At 37.3% G+C, this 21,973-nt stretch overlaps 1 protein-coding gene across 1 annotated transcript in view; it reads right to left on the reverse strand.

Moving 5' to 3' along the window:
• beat-VI (beaten path VI) overlaps positions 1–21,973 on the reverse strand; it is a 293,763-nt gene that overhangs the window by 123,258 nt on the left and 148,532 nt on the right. The window contains exon 5 of the mRNA XM_070105889.1: positions 5,702–5,777. The gene's annotated coding sequence lies outside the window, so the exon portion shown is untranslated. The remainder of the gene's footprint in view (positions 1–5,701; positions 5,778–21,973) is intronic.

Raw genomic sequence — 21,973 nt, forward strand, 5'->3', positions numbered from 1 at the left:
AGAGTTTGACCGCAACAACAACAATGAAAGATTTCAGCTGAGATGGTGTGTGCTAGAAGGGGATGAGGCAGAGAGATAGAAGGCGAGAGCTTGATAGCAAGCAGGCGCGGTGTGCTTACGCAGTCAGTCAGTCAATCGGGGAATACAACATGTTGTCGGCAATAAAAATACCAACAACAAATGGCAATACTGAAGACATCATTTAGTCCTGTCAGCCGATATGAAATACCACACTTAATATCAGCACAACAGCAGCGCCAACTAGAAAAAGCAGCTAGTGTGACGCCGCGATGAAACTGAACGATGTGTCAGTCATTCAATCTCTCTGTCAGATATGTTATGAGCGCAGAGTAGACGGACGGCATAGCAGTTCGACCGTCTGTCATGCGGCCAGCTGAGGCTCGAAATCAGCACTGAACTGACAGCCAGTGCAGCCAAGAACTTGGCGTGTGTGTGTTTGTGTTTGTGTGCTTATATGTCAGCACACTTTGAATAATCCATAAATCGAAATGCGGCACAGCATGTCAGTGTGGCTGTGGCGTATGAATTTACTCTACTCTTCTTTACAAACTGGGTTTCCACCAACGCACACACAGACACACGCAAACACACGCAGGCACATAATAGCACACTCAGTGACATTTGCAAATTAACGTGTATCTAAAAATACTTACAAGTGGGTATTACAAATAAATAATGTGAATTTTGTTGACTGATGTTGATGAAGTATCTAGTTTCTGTTCTTCCACTTATCGAGCTGAATTTTGTGTATGTGTGTGTGCTATTTTCTCTTTATTTACGCATAGATAAATTCGTATTAATTTTTAGCCTCAAATTGTAGTTGGTAAAAACAGTTACGATGTAAAAGCTCAAATAAAATTTTGTTGCGAGAATTGTCAACACTGACATCATCATCATCATTATCAAGAAGCGCAGCGCTTGAGGTGGAGTTAAGTGATTTGCTTATTATTTGGCTCAAAGGCTGAAGCGACATTCATTAAGTACACATAAATCCGTTTTGATGAGTTAAGCTAAATTTATATTTCTCAAAGTATTTTTAATTCTTATGAGCATAATATTGTTAGCACAAGTAACTTTTACTGATTCATAGTCGCTTTTTGAGTAGACTGAAAGTATTTATTTGGTGTGACTGTGATGTAAGCTAAAGAAATTTGTTCCGTTGTGTTCATTTAAACTGTGCGCAAAAATTTCTTGTTTCTAAGTTTGCCTGAATTTTGACATTAAGCCGTATTTGACAGCCCTTTGTTTATGTAATTTAATCTAGTGGATGGCTGAGAATGATTTAAGCATACTTTAAGAGCCTTCTTTGACGGAAACGAAAGAAATGGAGGCTGTAAATATTCAGCGAGTTTTCTGTGAACGTGAAGTATTTGCTTTAAGGAGTTGCGCATCAACTTGTGAATTTCGAAAAATCGAAATGTTGTCATTAGGCTGAAGTAGTTTGCAAAAAAATCAGAAAAAAGAGCTCACAAATGATGTAACTAAAGATGAAATATAATATCTATAAAATGTAATGATTTACTATTTATTTCACTAGAGTCGATTTTTCTTGTTGAAAAAGTTTTAGTTTCCGAGACTTTAGTCATAAAAATTAATTCGATGTTGAAATTGATGATAATCGGTTAATTTTTGAGTTTATATAACAGGCGTAGAAATTTATATTGGTCATTGCCATAGTTTTGCTGAAAATACAACTTCTTACTTTGAAAGCAAGCACAATAATTAATATCTATAATATTTTAAAATAAGAGTACACATTAACTTAAATACGTATTTCAACTTAAACCAAAAAGTTATTGAGTCCAGATCATAATTTAGCTAAGAATACAGCGATAACACAAAGCATTGTCAGGTTTTCTCGTAGCTTTTGATCATATATGTCTATGGCTTGAGCATTTGCTAATGGTTTTAATTTAGCTATAATTAAAAAAAAATATTTTCTTTATTGGATTGCAGTTTTACATACCTTATATCGATGATGTATATTTTTTTAAATCAAAGAATGTTTTAAATGTTTTTCATAAGATTCGCATAAAGTAATACCTTAAGAAGTAACAAGTTGCTTGTCTTTGGGAAATGAACTTGTGAAACACTTTTTACATATAACCAGTCGATGCAGTTAATGTTCAAAGAACTGTGGAACTGTTGAGAAACTATGTACTTATTATTGAATGAGTACCCTCATTAGGATATTAGAAATGTGTCAAGTCACAGGATAGTCGATACTTATGCCTGACTACCCGTTTCATATAAAATTCGATAAGTTAAGAATTAATAATTATATAAGTTAAGTATCTCCGAAATTCAATTTTAATTTTTTTCCGCATGGTGCAGTGTTCCATGAAACATTTCCTACTGGAAAACGCTACCAACTGAATATACCGTTTTACTTTAACAGCGGAAATTTTATATTGCTTGCACATAAAATCAAATCTAATGGCAACAACGTCATTGGATATACTCTATATATATGTATGGTATGTACACCAAAAGCAAAACTAACTGACCAGCCAGAGTGGTTAAATGCATGGTTGCCAAAGCTGCTACAAGTCAATCGAACGACGCGCTCATCTAAGTACATACATCCAGATATGGCGTATATACTTGTATATATGTACATGCATGAATCTATAAAGTTTCACATAGCGAAAAATAAAATCGCTTGCACACGCTTGGTAATGCTAGCGGAAGTGAAAAGTCTAGGTGAATAAGCAAGGACAGCTGCAGCTGCCGATAATGCTAGCAACTGATAGCTTAGCATAGCTGCAAGTAGTTTTGTGAAGAGTTAAAGCGTTCCGAGTTTCAAGCTGCAACGACAGACAGACAACGAAAACTAACTAGAAACAAGATGTAAAGCTGCTCATGTTTCCGTTTAATAAATTTTATGTCATCGCACTCTGGAGAGCACTAATATCTTTACACATATATTTTATATGCAAGTGGGTGGATACATGAGTGAAAGTGCAAGGCTGGCTGATGGTGGCTAAAACCCGATTGGCGAAGTGATGCGAAATCTTCTCTAATCCGCTTGTAGAACAATCCTACCGACGTTGGCCAAGTGAATCCGAAGTGGGTGAGCTTCAAAGTGCGCGGGTTTCGGGACTACCACTGAGCGCCATGCTGCCGCGCCGTCATCGATCAATGCTGCTGTCATGTGATGGAGTTGCCAGATTTGCGCTTGTCTGCTCGTTCGCTCGTTTTGGGATGTCCTACCCAGTTGTACGGCCGTTGATGGCTTTGGCTGTCGGTTTTTCTCCGCTGACTGTCCGCTGGTTGAGCAGCTTGTCAGTTTGTCTGCTTCACGCTGTTAAGCTGCTCCACTGGCTGGCTGCCGGGCAGCCTATCTGTTAGGTTGTCGGTCTTTGCCCATATGTTTTTGTCGTGTGACACATGCCACATTTATGGCCGGCTTGTAAGGCGAAGGCGGGCAAGCGATGTTATAGGCAGTGATAGTCTCCAGCGAATCAACTCGTAAAAACGCTGAAATATGTTTGTTGCAAAAGCATGAGTGACAGCCAAAAACAAACTTAATATATGGCGTTTGAGATACGACTATAATATGTTTATATAAATAAGCAGCATGACAGCGCTTTTTTCCCACTCGCCTATTCGCTCACCCACCACTTTCACCAGCTTGCGGCGCGACTCTCATTTAGTCTGCATTGCGCGCTTTACTCGTCCGCTTGGCTGCTTCATGAGCTCTTTTCGAGTTAATGACTTTGCCATTGGCGTGAGTCCTCATGCCTGTCGAATTCTTAAAACCATGTCATTAACAATATTTTATGCCGTAAGTTGTTGACGCGATATTACAACAAAGTCAATCATGCTTTGTTAGCGGCGTCAGCATCGTCATTGTATGTAGTGAAGAGCAAGTAATATCGCTTAAAATTTTATTAGAACATGAACACACCATCGACAAAGATTGTTACGGAATCGATTAAAGAGAAATAACAAGCAACTGTCAAGAAAATTAAGAAGAAACGCGTAAGCAAAGATTTTTAAGGCTAAAATATATTAGTTTGGCATCAGTTCACTAAATAATAGATAATGGTCTATATGCTTGAATCGGAAATTAAAATTATGTTAGTGCTCCGCAGCGCAATATTTAAGAAGACTTAATTCAAAGTTCATGAAATTAACTTAAACAGCGCCGCTATAAAACGCGCATAGATGCTTTAACACAAGCCGGAGCAAAGCCTGTCACAAGGATCCTATCAAAGAAGCCAATGAATGTTAATAAAAATTCTTGGTGGAGGAAATTTTTATACAAGAATAATAAGACAACCGGCTACGCCTAGTATAAAGACAACGCAAATATAGCAACAAGAACGAGCGCGCAAGCAATAACCGAGCTGATAATATTATTTCGCTATTAATGCGCTTATGTTTATAGCAGTTTTTATCGCTTTTTGTTTGACAAGAAATGTTTTATGAGAGTTCAACACACAATCACCCTACCGACTGCCACACTGCGTATGAGTAATGCTCCACAGTGATGAGTGTTTATTGCTTTTATTTTGTCGCTCTGCTTAACAGCTTGGTAGTTGCTGCTAATTGCGTGCATTTCTAATACTGCCGCAAAGCGGAAGCCAAATAAATAAGGGTGGAAGAGGGGAAGAAAGAAGAGAAGTAGAGCCTGAAAAAATTAAAAAGTGAAACCAACCAAAGGAGTGAGTACAAAAGTTCATGTTTTAGCCGTGAGTGACAAGCGTAATTTAGCGCAACTCCACCGCGAAAGAGAAGAAACAACCTGAAACTGCACGGCGGATAGTGCAAGCGATGGGCTACACTTTTGCTTATTTGCTGCTGCTGTCTCGACATTAGCTATTAAGAACACGTGGCTTAAAGGAAAAGAGCAATCGCAAAAATGCGACTGTCAGCAGAAAATTGCATATGTCACACGCATTTCAAGAGCCGCAAAACGAAAGCGGTGAAAAATCTAAACAAAGGCGAAGAAAGAACTTAAAGCGAGAAGAGCGAAACATTTGCAAATCCACTGCCACTTTTCGGGACAGCAACATACCGCCGATGACAAGTGAAAAGAGAATGAAAAAGATGCTCACCAAAAATAATAACAACACATGTGGGCGACAGCAAAGCAGCCAAATCGCCATAAGCTGAAAATCCCCGCAAAATTGCATTTGCTTTATTGTTCTTTGCATTCGCAAAAATCGAGATAGTTTTGCCACATGCAGAGTATAATAATAAAAATATTCCAAGCACTTAGAATTGCTATGGTAGAATGCGTGAGAGGCCAAATGCGTTTATCATACATAAGTGCGAAAGAGGTTAGCCCAAATCTACCAAGTGAATCTGCATTTTTTCGAAGGTCGAACTTCTCTACTAAAATAAACGTTTTTTGGTTCTAAACGATAAATAAAAAATATTATTTTGACGATTTATCGAAATTCGAAAAATTTCGAAAGTTATTGTTATTAATATTTTTTTGGACGATCTTGGAAAACATTTATTTTCTTTTAACGGATCGAATTAATTTATATTCTTATATATTATATTCATTATGAATGAAAATGTCCACATTTATTTGATATTATTAATTTACAAAAAAAAGGTTTTCCAACTCATTCGCACTTATTCACAGATTTTAACAAATTATACTTAATAACTTTTTACGTAAATATAGGTTTTCGGATTACAAACGCAAGACAATAAAACTTACTTGATTTTTTACGGTGAAGATCTCTATATGCTCAGTCAGTTTTGAAAACTCTCACAGAATGCAGTTGCCACTGGAGCTGGAATAAATTAATGTATAATATTTAGTTAATATCCACGTATTATATATACACATATATATATATAGCATATGTCATGCTTGAGTCAAAGTTTTCAAACGTTTCCTAAACACTTATGCTTTCGTATGAATAATAAACCTTTCTTATATTGAAAAGATGAGACCACTTCTCTAATGCTTGTTGTTATTGTCCACTTGCGAGTCATACACGTACAAGTAACTTGGGCGACACTAAGTAGAACTAAACTGAATCACAGGTATGTTATATATATTAGTAGAAATTTATACATATGTATATATATAATATTTTTGAGATGTCATGAGATATATAAGACATACAACAACAACTAGCAACATGCATATGGCAGAGCTAGCAACTCAAGCAATTTTAGGTCAAATTGACTTTGGGCCACTTCCAGCGGAATGTTGCGGAAAAAGACAAGGATGAAAACATAACGTTTAAGAAAAGCCGAAGAGAGAGAGAAGAAGAGGATAATGCATGTAACAGAAGCAAGAGAAATATTGCAGAAAATACTAGCCACTCGCTCTATGTGCTGCGCCAGGTTATGTAACCATGTTGCTGCAGCGCACAATATCGGTGAGTATTCGCTTGTGCGTGTAGATTTTAAAAATCGGTAAAATGTGTGTTTGTGTGCATTTGCTTAGCAGTCAGCTTTTGTGTGCAAGTATTTCATGTGTGAAATGGTCCTGCTAATGTAGTAGCACACACACATACACAGATGCACTTAAACGCTCACATGTTTTACCATTTTCCGCATTGTTGACTCACAAAAGCCAACACCAACTACAACCAGATTCATTGTATTACATGCTCATTCGTAGTAAGAGCGGAGATGCTTCGAACGATAGCCCTGGCGATTTGGCGTTTGCTTTGCTCGAATTCGAAAGGCGGAGCGCACTTCAAGCGGCCACTGATTGTCGTTTTCTGCCACTGGAGAGCAGCTGATGTAAGAAGAGGCGAGTATTCTTAATATTTGGACAAAAGAAAGGAAAGTTCGCATGCCATCTCTACAACTGTGTGCAAAAAGTTCGATCAGGCACACATACTTGTATTTACGCACATACTCATACATGTGGCAGTTATAGAATGAAGAAGAATGTAGAATAAGAAGAATAACGAAGTGGTAACTCTAGAATATACATCCTTTACATCTGTTAGTTTTCATCAAATATATATATGAAGTCGTAAGCTTATCGTAAATTCAGCAGCTTACCAGCTCCAATGAAATTAAGTCGAAGAAGGTTTTTTTTTTGGTCCAGCAGCGTCTCTTTGTTCTGTGTATCTCTCGTAAAATTGAAACAAAAAATTGTTCCAAAAAATGTGAACTGCTTTATACATGCTAACTCAACATGCGGTGGAAATAAAAGTAGAAAATAAAACATGTAAGAGAGACTCAGTCAATAAGACTACTGGACGAGAGTTATTCTAACAACAACACATGAATAAAACAAATTTAAAAACAGCTATAATACACTTCACAGGTACATTTCTTATAGCATAAAAGGGCATTAGGTCATCTTTATCTTGATTAACGTCAGTAAGTTTGTAGAGCAGCTATATGCTGTAGTGATCCGGTTTGAACAACATGGTCGGACATATTAGCCAAAGTTCGCGAAAATATGTAGATTGTTTTTGATATCTCGTATTTTGCAACCTTATTGCTGCAATCTGCCAACTCACAACCTAATCGTAAAGTTTAACATTTTTGATGTTTAACATACTCAGAACGTTTTGACATACGAGCAGTGTTTGTATTGTTTACAGTAAATAACTAATATATATTTAAATATTAAAAATATAAGTTAAAATATTCATCTCGCCTAAAAAATATAATTAAATCGCAAATATATTCGCGCGATTATCTTTTAAACTTTCGACGTGTATTAACTCAGCAACAGTGAACCTATGAACTTAGTTCCATCTTTGGCGATACAGCTACATCAAGCAACAGTGTTTATGGATGTTATGGTGAACTCAATCGAACTTGTAGATCTCTCAAGAAAAATGTCGCGAAGGTCGTCCAAAATCAGTTATTGTTCCGCAAACTATTGTTCACGTTGAGTCCCACATAATTAGACAATCGCTTAAAAAAAGGCTCGTGTCGAAATACGACAGCAGTGCTTCGATGTGGAGCATGCATTTGGAAAAACTGGCCATGTCGCAACCATACCACTAGAATAATGCAGACCTGTAAATTCTGAGGGGAACACAACCGTTTTTTAGCCAGTTTTCTTTTGAGAAATCAGGAAAATCAACCGCCGAAGACAGATCACTCTTCACCACGACAATGCGAGCTCTCACACGTTTACTGAAACAATTACATATTTGAGCAGTCAAACCGCCGTATAGTCCTGACTTGGATCTGAATGACTTTTTTTATTTCCGTACATAAAAAATAAACTAAGAGGTCAACGTTTTTCCTCACCTGAAGAGGCGGTTGATGCATTCCGAATGCATGTTTTGGAGATACCTCAATCAGAGGGGCCAAAGTGCTTCGACAAATGGTTAGAACGCATGCTAAAGTATATAGATATTAAAAGAGAATATTTTGAAAAACAATAAAGCGATTTTCGATTATTAATATATATTTTGTTCCTTAAGCCGGAAATATAAAAGGCAACGCTCGTATCTGGTCAAATTAAAAAATTTTCCATAAAAGAACTTCGCGTGTGCAAAATTTCAAATAAATATAAAAAACTAAGGGACAAGTTCCCGTATATAGAAACGGACGGACAGAAGAACATTGTTAAAGCAAATAGCTCACCACGCTGTTTATTTATATCTACTCTAGTAAATACTATAGAGGGTCATCGACGTTATCTTCTGGGTATTTCAAACTTCGTAGCAAACTTACTTGGTATATTAGGTTCAGAGTATAAAAAAGACCGAGACGAGAAAGTTTTTCGTCTTTAATATCATGGCAACCAAATAATAAATTAAAATAATTTTTGATCAAATTTTCCTAAATATTCTTCTTAAGTAACTTGAGTATCCACTCTCCAGGTTTCGCTATAGATGCTCTAAAAATTTCTACAATTCTCCTAATTTAACAAGCTATGTAGTTTAGATATTTATATAAATTAAAAACGGTCATATTCTAAAGCTCAACTTGAAGATCTTTTATTTGATATTGAGCCCATTCATGAATTGAACAGATAGTACAGGGTGCCTTCCAGAGTCACTAGAATAAAAACATAAAACGATTAAAATGATAAAACAAATATCTTAGTATCTCCAGCGACTCTAAAACCCTTATTGTAAAAATTTAGGCAAATATTTAAAGAGTACACACAAGTATCTATTTAATTTCCGTCTCTATACTTGGCACATTTGCATTAAGCAGGCAATAGACGCACACATACTAAAACACTTAGTGCGATATGCTGCTTAACTTTGTCTTATGCAAATCCAACAGGTTATGGGCTTTTAATGGTTAATACTTGAGAAGATTTTTTAAGATTTTTAAATACTTAACTTAGTACTTAGCGCTTTTTTGGCATAAAAGCAGCAACAGTTAAGACCAACAATTGCTCTATTACGACTTTGCCCTCCACGCACACACACACACGCCAGCCACACATAGACACTTACTTTTTAACCTCGCGCTCAACCATCGCTACCCACATCAGCGCCACCATCATCAGCGTCATCATCGCAGCTAAACTTTATCACTTGAGCAATGCTTTTAATCGCATTATTGCCGTTCTTTGCTTGAGCTGAAATTGAAGCTATTTCCATATCCATTTTAATTTTAATTTTACGGCCGTTGCCTTTTTGTTGTTTGTTTTATAATTTTTTTTTTTTTTGTGCACCTTGTCTCTCAAATCTTATTTCATTTTATTTTATTTTGTTTTGTTTAATTTCGACGCCCTTGTATATATTTACACCTGCCACGGAAAGTAAATTCAAATAAACCATAAATTCCCATTAACGTTCTTTAAATGCCACATTAAAATTGGCTGGTGACCCTGCCTTCGCTCCGTGTGCTCCGTTGCCGTCCTCACTGTCGTTCAAGTATAGCTATCTGTTGGGCAATTGTTGGGTTGCAGTTACGAGTATTTGCGGCATCGCAATTTCCGGTGTAATTTATGTGACCTTTTCGGTCACACCGCGCTCTTCCCCTTTCGCACATGTTATTGATTATACTTGCGAGGTGCTTTCGTTTTCGAACACTCAAAGTCGCATAATAGCGGTCTTAATGCCTAAGTTTGTTGGCACTTTTCATTTGTTTAGCGCTTTTCGTTGTTGTTGTTGGCGCCATAGCACATTTGGCTTTACAGTAATTTTATGCCTTTAGTAATTTGTATATTTTACAGAAGCGCCAGTGTGTGTGGTGTTTCTGTATGGGTGGGTAAGTATGTGTGTTTGTTTGCGTGTGCATATATTTGCTTAGCTATATCAATTACGCACTGCGTTTAGACACTTAATCTGCATAGCAAGTACTCCTGGGAAGGCGAGGAGAGGGAAACTGTGCACACTCTGAGTAGTTGTATTTACACTAGTCAACAAAATATCGTAATTATTAATATACTTGATTGATAGTGACTTAAATATTGGCCCCATCTTATAGTTCTACTTCTCCTTTTACATATTGCATACTAAAATTTTAAATTAATATTTTAAATATTTTTTGAGCAATAACCTACTAAAATGTTCCCGCGCGTTTTACCTAAAACTATAATTTTTAAATTGTCTGTAAATTGCCACGAAATTTGTTACTCCCAGAAGGCAACGTCGAAGGCCCTATAAAATATACCTAAACAAATGATAAGCCTGACGAGCTGAGTTAATCTAGCCATATCCGTCTCTCTTTCTGTGTATATATATATAGGCAGAGGCAAAGTAGGGACTAGCGTTTTTGAGATATCGACATGAAATTTTGTACACGTTATTTTCTCGTAAAAAAGCTGACTGGGCGATCGATATCAGACTATTATAGCATATAACTACCCTACACACTGAACCATCAAAATAAAACTCTTGTATGGAAAACTTTTCCGTTTGAAGTGATATCTTCACGAAATTTGGCAAAAAATATTTTTAAAATAATTGAAAAAAAAGTTTCAGATCGGGCTACAAGATCATATAGCTGCCATACAAACTGAACGATTATAATCCAGTTCTTGTATGAAAAACTTCTTATTCAACAAGATATCTTCACAACATTCGGCGTGGAATATTTTCTAAAGCAACGGTATAGTCTCCAAATTAATTAATTTTGATCGGACCACTAAAGCATATAGCTACCATACAAAGTGTACGATCAAAATTAGGGTTTGGAACTTAACTTGTGAGCGATATTCTAGCTTCGTTAAGACCAAAGGCAACGTTTTTTCTTGTTTTTTGTTTGTTTTTTCGACTAATGGCCTTGTAGTTTTTCGATTGTATGAAAAGTGTATGTGATTGTGGCGGGCCATATTATCATTTTTTGTTTTTTTGCAAAATACCTCATATTTTTTTCAACCCATCCATTTTATCCAATTGCTATTTTTTTTAGAAATCCTACGTTGTTATATAGCCAATACCTAAGAGACAAATAATCTTTTTTAAGTTTTGTCGGTTAAGATCGAAATCACTGCAAAAGTTTAGTACAATTTTTTTTGGACTTGAGAAATGGCAAAGAACTCTAAATTAAAATTTATTAATTCTTTTTATATACTTACTAATTGTGTAATTTCATGCTGTATTTTTCTTGAAAAAATTTTCAAAAATCAACTTTTTGTAGGCAATCATACTAGGTGTGCCCTTAATCGTCTTAAAAGGCGGAAAATACTCTGTTGCCTACAATTAGGCTGTCTATTAAAGGTTTATCCAAGACACATACCAAGCATGGCAAGGGTACTGTTTTTTTATTAGAAAGAATTACTAATTAATTTAATTTAGTTTAATGGGAATTTAAAGTAGATTCCATGAAAAATATGTTCTATTAAAAATCATAAAAGCAGAGGAAAGGCAAACAGAAAATCCTAAATGTGTTACTAATAAATGGTGCAGGGTTTAATCATTATTTGATAGTTTTATCATTACAACTTGCTTTTTGGCGAGCCATAATGTCTTTTAAACGTTAACACAGTTATGCTTTCTAGCTCCTACTCCCTACCCGGTTCATGCACTGTAATCTGAAATTGTTTCTGGAAATTTTTTATTTTGCCTAAAATTAATAATGATATGATCGAAAAGAAATTTTTGTTTTTGGTGAACTGTTTATTGAGTCTCAGTAAATATCAAATATTTTAACGTAGATGTTTTCAATATATCAAAATATATTCTGAGGAATACATGATATTTTTCCGTTTTGTAAAGCTGAATCAATAATTAAAGCTGACAGATACTAAAAATTCAAATTAAAAATTAAAGGAACATTTTATATGTTGACCAGTGTAACTTCCAGCACCAAAAATTTCCACAGCAACATGTGCCCTTAAAAAATATAGATTGAATTCAACTCGAGACGAACATCATTTGAAGCAGACACTTAGTGACAAAGCGAGAAAAGTCGCAGCATTCAAAGCGGAAATGAGAAAAGAATATAAAACTGTAAAAGCGAAACAAACGAAAAAGTCGCAAATCGCTTTGTAACACACAGTAAAAACAAATACACAAAACAGACGACAGTTTTCACCTGCGGCAAGTCGACAACAACATGCAACAAGACAAGTGTCTGAGGGTTACGCTTTTTTGTTTTTGTTTACTCTACTATGCGCTAGTTGCCTTTACGCTTAGCTGCGTCCTGCAAACGAAACAAAAAGTAATCGAAAGTTCGCAACTTTAAATTGAAGTGAAAACGATGATGATGACGGCGCAGACGATTTGCGATGTGATGGCATATGCGCCCGTGTGACTATGTGTGTGCGCGTCAGCGTATGTTGCATGTTAGCAGGACAGCGTGCTTTTAGGCGCAACAGTGCGATAACACATGCACACGTGGCGAAGTGCTAAGTATGCGCGTGTGTGTGAGTGGAAAGTTTTGTCGAAATTTCGAATTTCTGCAAAACAATTTTCTTATTTTGCTTATTTCTACGCCTCGCTGTCGGCAGCAACAACTTGCTGCTTGTTTTTTTTTTTTTTTTCATTTCATCGAAAGTCCACAACGCGTCGGCGTCTCAATCACGAATATCTGACTTGCCGAATTTCGCAGGGCAAATGCTCGCAGCTAGTCGGCTTGCCTCATCGTACGCTCGCCTGTCCCAGCTGGCGACTGTGCAGTAAGCTTGCTGTCCAAATAGTGGCAAAAGTTGTCAACACGCACCGACTGTGCCGCGCCCCGCCCCACTCATGCATGGGCTTTAGCTGTCCTTCAGCACTCTGCCGCCTATTGGCTTTGCATTAATATCCATGGCCGGGTAGAAAGTTGTATGGAGGCATCGTCTACTTCCCGCTGAAATCCTCTTACTTTAGGTCGCTCAACAACTACAATAATAATAACGAGAAATTCAAGTCCATACTCGACGGCGCACAGCACCACTTCTCGCAACTTAGTCTCTATTTGCGTCAATTGTTGTTGCTTTATTCAATTACAAGCTTGCTGCTGGTGAACAGAGTGGCGCAAGATTGAGTTTTCACACACACACTCAAGAAAGCACATGTGTGTAAGTTTGAGTGTGCACGCTTGAGCGAGCAGTCAAACTGGCACTTGCGCGTAATGGCATTTAAAGTACCGAAAACTTGTACAACTGCAGGGGCATACACACATCTACTCAAGCACAAAACATACATGCACACACACATGGACATATGGGCAAGTTGTGCTGGCGAAATAGTCAACATAAACAACCAATCGCTCAGGTGCGCTCCGCAGTCAGTCGACCGGCAAGTTGGTCTGCTCGAGCAGCTGCCGCAGTAACGGTACTACTGCTAACGGTATTAAGTGCGCCAGGTGCTACGTAGGAAAATTTCGCCCATTATTATTGAAGCGTTTACGCTGCAGAAACTTTAGAAATCCACTTGAAGAACAGCACAGCACAATTTCTTCGTCGCACTAACACTTCAGCATACACGCTCAGTGTACAGTTAGGTTGGAAACACACACATACACATACATAGTACATATGTAAATGTGGCGATATGCATGTACTCTCTAAGTTGAACATTTTAAGCCTCGCGTAGAGATATATAGCTTTTTCAAATATGTTGCACGTTTGGGAGTTCCAAACTCATATTTCTTGGTGATTGTCTTCAAAATAGCATGGAGCAGTTACGGTTATGACATTGTAGTTATTGTATTAACAACTAATTTAGATTTCTTCTTAAATGTTATTATGCTAGTTCAAGTTCAGATAGATTAAGATCCTATGCGTTAATTGAAGATGAGGTTCTGAAGCGAATTAAAGATAAAGTATTGAGATATAATTGAGTATTTATAGCAGAAACCGCTCACTAAGTGTTTTACCGGTAAAAGTCTGCGAATGCCCTAGTGATTCATCTGAGTAAGTAAAATTAATTTCTTGTTTTCGGAATAGATCGGTAATTAAAACTCAATTCTGCTTTAGCATAATAATATCTAAAACTTACTCTTATGAAAAACTATATATATTAGAATAAAAGAAAAATTTCTAATCGCTGTCTACGAGCTAACCCAAGGGTACCACAACATGGTATCCAACTAAGCGACTTTGATTTACTGGTTTTATTTACCAGCAGGAAAAAAATACCAGACGGCCCTCTCCAATCAACGTAGGCTCGTAGTTTCAACTTGTTGATAATTTGAAATACCTGAGGCTTATCTCTGATGGAAAGTTTTGATGGAATTCTAATATTGAGGATAGAGTAAGGAAGACATCGAATAAAGTGGCTTTAATGCTCAGAGAAGCTGGGTATATAAAAGGAAAGCATTCACTGGCATAGGAATAACATTAAGATAATTCATTATCACAGAGGGCACCCTGTCTCGCTCATAGGAGTGAAAACGAGTTAAATAACCGTTGACATCTAGCGTTTTAGCATTGGGCCTATGGACCTCGCGTACGCTTACGCTTTCTATGAGATTATTCTGGCTTAGGCTAGAACGCAGGAAAGCTATCGAACTACTTGTCCTCAGCATAGTTCATCTTGCCGCTATAGTAGGAGTTCTTACTAAATATTGTCCATTTGGCTTCTTTTCGGACGCAAATTGTCAAATTGGTATGAAATCTGGTGAAAATATCTAAGCACTTTTTCCTCCATTGTCCGGCATTTGCAACTGAGTCTTAAACTGATTTTGCTTAATATACATAAAATATCTCCCACTCCACCAATAATTTAGTCAGCACTGAGTACATTTGTAAAACATGATAGCGCAAATGCATCTGTGTCACCAGAATATCTATTACGCTTGCTACTAAACTGATTAAAATCACTTTTCATATATATGCAAAACACTCTTTGTTATAAATTTAAAATTTTCACAAATTTTGTCAAACTATTTGCGGTTATTTTAATAACTTGAATGCCAAGCCATCATGTAAAACAACCACACACGCACACATCCCCACGTACGCTTTCTTGCAACCAAATTCAATTTATTCGCCTTTAATATATTCAAAGCACTAGAGCGTTGCTATCGTCGTTGCCGTCGTCGTCGTCTATGCACTTACTCAGCTGACAATACTAAATTCTTTGCAACTCAAAACCCTTGAAAAGTTTGCCGCACAACCGCGCGCTCCCTTGCATCGCCATGCAACCGTGTGCCCACATCATGCAGCCGAGACGTTGCATTGTTTACAAGTGCCGCATACCTATACAACTCATAACGGTCCACACATACATGCGCCACACAGCGCGCCACCATGCGATACCTTTGAACGACGAATAGACAGCGCGCGCCATGGTTACGTATACGCCGTGTGTTGCTGCAACAACCCACATAGAGTGTTCGCTCCACTGCTGGCTATTTGTTTTTGTTTGTGTTTTTGCTATCGTGCTTTGTGCAAATATTGGCTTATTTTGTATGCTGCATGCGCGCGGAGGAGAGGGTGCCACAACCGAAATCAATAAATCAAAACCCGCAGCATTAGGCGGCAGGCAGCTGCCGGCTGACACTCAATATCAATAGCGGCATGCATGAATCGCCAAAGTGGCTGCAAAACTGCAGCCCGCGCGCGCTCCCCCACTTTTCGTATTCTTCTGACAACCGTTACGCCGTACGCTTTACGTTTTGGTGAGAGTGTGGTTTTGGCTGCAGTCGTTGGTTTGCTGCCGTCGGTTGGTTACTTAGTCAGTTAGTTGACTTGGCATATGTTAGTGATGGCTGCATATACTTATGCGTGTGTTTGTGTGTGTGCGTGTGAGTAGGTATGTGTCTCAGCGTGAATTTGGCACACAAGTAGATCTCTATACATTTGTAAGTGTGTGTGTGTGTGCAGTTTGGCGAAAACATTTTCACTTACACACACAGAGAAAACTTACCTCTCCAATGGTGTATGCTACACCACCAACAATGCCACAACACAACATCGTACAGACACAATAAACAAACCAATCTCAATCAATTTAGCCAACCAGGCAGCGTGCAGCGAGCAGCGACATACGCTATGAATGCCAGGAGGGCAAGGACGCGTCGCTGTGTGCCTCGTTGAGTCCATGAGCATTGAGCGCAGTTGGCGTTGAAAGCAGTGTGGCTTGGAGGACGTTTGCAGTTCGCCTCAATAGACACTACATATGTGCGCATTAAGGACATATTAGTGGCATTAAGACACACACACACACAAGTTCTTGCCTGATTTTCTGCATTGTGCCCTGTCATAGTATTTATATTAGTGTTGGTATTTGCTTGCTATATGAGTATTAGTATTCGTATTGATATTGCTATTAGTTTGCATACTCTTGGCGTCACTTTGTTTGCATTGCCTCCTGCAATTTGGGTCATCGGTTAAGCCGCTGGGCAGGTGGGAATGCTGCGGGCGGTGAACGTCTTGCTCTAATCTGCGTGTGGAGATATTTGCACGTCGTCTGACTGGACACCACTTTGACACATAATAGCGCTCATTGCTTCTATATACAAGCACAAGGTAGCAGATGTCTGCCTGAGTATGTAAGAATGCCCTGGGTACATATTTAAGAATGCAGAGAAGGTTATATAAAGGTATTGTATACGAAAAAAGTTACTTATTTAAGATTAATGGTAGTAAAATAAATTCGAACGGAAACGAATAGTAAAATATTTTGGAAATTGTGTCAATTTAGTTTTTACAACCCCGTGGTATTGTTTCGCGATGCATGTGGAATATTATAAATTATTAAGTACAAGATTATAAAATCTGAAGCTTCATTTATTAGCCAATTTTTAGCGATTAGCCCATCATAGAAGAGTGTTTAAGTACTAACAGCAGTTCTTCAGAGAGATTTGTCACTCTATTATACGTCACTTTGGGCCCATAAACAAGAAATGTTTCATGTGCTCATTCCCTTTGATAAGTAGGTTTCAACGAGGTAAGAGCCACTGCTTTTGGTGACATTTACGTTTGCTTAAAGATGTCTAGCCGAAACCTAAGTAAGAGGGAACTAACAGTTTATATTAAAAAGCCTCTCAATCATCTTGGGTAACGAAGTCAAAAGCATGATTCAGGCAATATTAGTTGTTCAGCGATGGTTTTTATCAAAACTGAACTCATGTTACTCAAATTTTGAAGCATTGATTTTGTGTTCTTCACCTAGAATTGCCAATGGATACTTTCGTCTTTGATAACAACAGTACTAAGTCGAAATGTTGTTGCTGATGACCTCTGGAAATACACCAACGCAAGCTTAAAATTATGACCAAACATAGAATTTTCCCTAATTATCTAGTCGGAAGAGGACCGTAGAAACTCAGCTAGTGTAAGTTTTTTTTAAAAGACAACGTTTTCATTGCCAAAAGTGTTCGCCACTTATTAAAAAATTTTAAAAAAAGTAAAAAATGCAAAATATTTTGATATATCGGTTTAAAAATATTATAGTTGTGTTTGAGAGTTTAGAGTTAACACCAAAAGTGTAGACTTTGAAATATCTCTCTATTAAAATTTTAGCAAAAAAGTTTTACAAATTCTTGTTCTGTGCTCTGCAGGTTCTATACAATATATATAATCTATCTACCTATCTATGGAGACCAGAAAAGAGCAAATACGCTATACGCAAGCCATGCGGCTAAATATGTGAATATCTTTAATGGTGCTGATACTGCAAATCATGCGCAAAGTTCGTCGATACCGTTCCCCGGACATTTTGATATAAAAGGCGCAACACGCTCTGATATTGTCTAAAATATCAAAAAAATAATGGAAACCGTCATATAAATACTGTTTGGAACCATTTAAATAAGACGTATCGCTGCTTAATCGCAACAAAATCCATCAATTTCTAAAGCGGATGGTTACCGGCGCAAACAGTGGCCATACCGGAATTGACAAGCAAGAAGGTTTTGCTATGTGTTTGGTGGGATTGGGAGGAAATCATATACTATGAGCTGCTATACATGAGCCAAACCCTTACTTCCAACCTGCTCTATCAACAGTTTGACCAGCTGAAGGAAGTAATCGTCCAGAAGTGGGCAGCTTTGTTCAATACGAGAGGGATTGTTTTTCATCAAGACAACGCCAGACCACACATATCGATAATTGCTCTCCAGAAGGTTAAGAGATTCTTATGCATCCACCTTATAGTCCGTATCTCAACTGGTTCCTGCCTATGAAGCATAATTTTGCTGATGAGAAATTCGCCTCAAGAGAAGCTCATGAAAATCGAGTGCCAGAATGTTTTTCCAATACCACTGAGGGTTTCTATGAGAGAGGCATTGTGGAATTACCTACAAAGTAATAAGTTATTGAACAAAATGGTGCATCATTTTAACTAAGCTAAATAAAAGCTTCCATTTAATGCAAATATAAAGGATGTCTTTATACTCGACCTAATAATTTAGATATTTTAGCTAGTGGCCTCTTTCTCCTCTAACATTTACTACAACCTCGAAACCTTATCAATTGTAGCCAATTATATTAACTATGCACTGTCGCTTGTCACTCATCCATCATTTGCTTTCAACTTTTCGTTTATTTTTTTTTAAGTTTTTTACCCATTTATATTTTTTAATTAAGTTACGCTCATTACTGAAAACTCAATACCCCTGAGCAGTTAGGACGAACACTAACGATTATGTGAGCCTGTCAACTGTCAATGCTCTTACCTATGCCATTAATTTCCATTTCACCATCTTTAATTACTGTCATTTATTGAACAATGTTTTACTCTAATTATTCTATGATAAGGTAACCAATTAAGCCACCTTTTGCTGCTTAGCTCAAGTGTCAACTGCCTGTTCAAAGCAGTAATTTCATATTCGCAAATAAAATTCCTGGTTTCATGGAATAATTAATACGAGTGAGGTTCTTTTACTTTTTTTCTTCTTACTTGTACTCCTCCTTCACTATCTATGCATCTCTAATCGCTGATAATCAATGTGGACTAGGATTAATGATGTCTTATTACATTCTTAGAAATTTCTCATTTTTCATATTGAATGAAGGTGAAAGAAAAAAATGAGAAAAGATATAAGTAATAAAATGAAAAAGAAAAGAGAGACCGAAATCAAATAAGAAACCCTACTATTTATCTACTCATTCGATCATTGGAATACATATATCATTTGGCCATTTTGTGCTGCTTCTTCTTACTGACCAATTATTTCGGTGCAGATTTGCGATTCGATTACTTTTACTTCGATTACTTTTACTTGCACATACACACCTGCACATATACACACATACTTACATTAGTGAGCACAACCGTTTCATATATAATATATGTACGATTATATCAAGTGAGAGTGGAAAGCAGTGCCTGCGCCAACCAGAAATACCTGATATTTGTTGGCGCTCCACCAAAAGCCAAAGCCTTTCTTTTTCAAGCTTTTTTTTATGATTCTTGTGTGCGTTCAATTTTTCGCAATTATTGAAGCAGCTGAGAAATGCTGAAAGCACAACCGAAAATCGAATGTCTTTTAACGTTGCCATATTCTCGAATTTTACAGTAGTGGCCAACATATTGACTTATGCCAACTGTCTGGCGCGAGTATTGCTCCTTTAGACGTCTGATCAGCACGCCCAACTCACGAGCTAGAGCATCCTCATATTTATATATACAAGTTATACATGGTGCTGAGATTGAAAATGAATATGTATGTTTATCTCCCAATAGGTAGAAAATTATATACAAAGTTTTAACGCAATTTTATTTAAGATAGTTTTAAGCTTTTCAGCTTTGTGTTATTTTCGTTTTAGTCTGGAGTTAGTGCGTCTAACAAGTTTATGAAAATTCTACAGACAGACAGACGGACAAGGCTAAATCAACTCAGATCATCATGCTGATCATTTACGTGTATATTTTAAAGGCTCTCCGACGTTTCCGGCTGGGAGTTACAAACTTCGTTCAGGGTATAAATTTATATAATCTATTATTAACTGGCTCAGTACGGTATTCAAACCATACTGAAAATATCTTGAAATTTTGACCAATTAACTAGTCCCAAGCAATCTACCCCGAAAATTGTCTCTTAGAGCGGAAAGAGTTGATATTGAGACACCATATGTATGTTAGATATTACATACGTTATATTATTTAATCTTAGCGGTTGATTTGTGCATAACTTCCAAACTAGTCGCAAAACAAGTCGAAGCCCTGCTACTGATGAATATGCTAGCATGAATAATTACCAATGGAATATATAGCCACACCTATATATGCGTAGTTTAATAAGACAAGGAGCAGAATAAAAATTTCTTGTATGTAACGGCACACAGCTCACGAACATTGAAAAGTAAACGGAAGAAAAATTAAATTACATTCAAAGGAAAAATCAAAAACTTCTGCAATAAGAGGCCAGCAAACACAATTGGCAGGCGACGCATTGTGCACGAAGAAGAACGGCAAGGCAGCAGGCGGACTCATGTAGGAAGTGGACGAGCAGCCAGCTAGTGGAAGCGGCAGTCGTAGTGGCAACTTAAAAAATACGGACTTTATTTATGTTGAAGATGAAAAGGACGAAATTAAATTGGACATTTATCAAGAGATTTATTGATCCCTTTCTGCTGAACTCACCGCACGCCCCGCCCTGCCGTCCGGCAACAGCTTGACTGCCTGCTTGCCGATCAAGTGAGGAAAGTGGTAGTCATACTGAAGGCAGGAGGGGAGCGCAGCCAATAATATTGCTGACTACTTGAGTGTGGGCGAATTACGCAGTTCATTCCCCGTTAACGGTAAAAAGTGGCGGTGATGGCTGCACACAACGGGCGGTAAGCATCATTGCACCAATAATGCGGGCAATTAAAATAATTCAAACTTTTTCGTGTGTATGCCAAGCATATTTCATGCAATGTGCGCCATTGTTGTTGTCGTGGGGTTGTGAATGTGAAATGTAAAAAATTCCTTCGAACATGATATTTCAATGTAAGTAAGTAAATGCCAATTATTCAAAGTGTTGTGCACGAGTATGTATATATGTGTGTTTATGCATGTGCAATGTCGAAGTAAATGCAAAGTGGCCGGGACTACAACTTGATAAATATTTTCAAAAACAAATTATTTGTAGTTATTTTAATGGCATTTGTTGTAATTTTGGCTGTTCTTACCATTATATCCTCTATTGGTGTGAGTAATTACTGCTAATAGGTTAACATTAAAGGCATACATTTGTTTTTGTGGCAAGCGTTTAATTTGAGAATATTGACACGGTCGAAACGTTTATTAAATAAAAAAGTTGTTCACAAAAGAAATGTCTGCTTTTACTAGCTGCCCCGGCAAAGGTTGTTTTGCCATTTATGACATTTTTAAAAAATGTTTTTTCAGCAAAATTTTTTCAAAATAACTAAGTACTTGAAGAATGTAATTATAATTAAAATCGGAAAGAAGAGTTGCACATAAGCTATTCAAAAATTTAAAAATTGTCATACAAGAACTTGATTTTGAGCTATATATAACAATAGTATATACAATAGGTAGTGGTCCAATATCGACGGTTCCGACAAATTAGCAGCTTGCTGGGAAAAGGATGTGGGAAAGATATTCTACCGATATCTGAAAAACGAAGGAACTAGTTCGGGAATATACAGACAGAGAGATGGGCAGACGGGCATCGCTAAATTGACTCAGCTCGCCACGCTAATTATTTATATACATATTTTATAGGGTCTCCGATATTTCCTACTGGCTATTACAAACTTAAGCGCAAT

This window comes from Bactrocera oleae, chromosome 2, assembly GCF_042242935.1.
Source record: "Bactrocera oleae isolate idBacOlea1 chromosome 2, idBacOlea1, whole genome shotgun sequence".
NCBI lineage: Eukaryota > Metazoa > Arthropoda > Insecta > Diptera > Tephritidae > Bactrocera > Bactrocera oleae.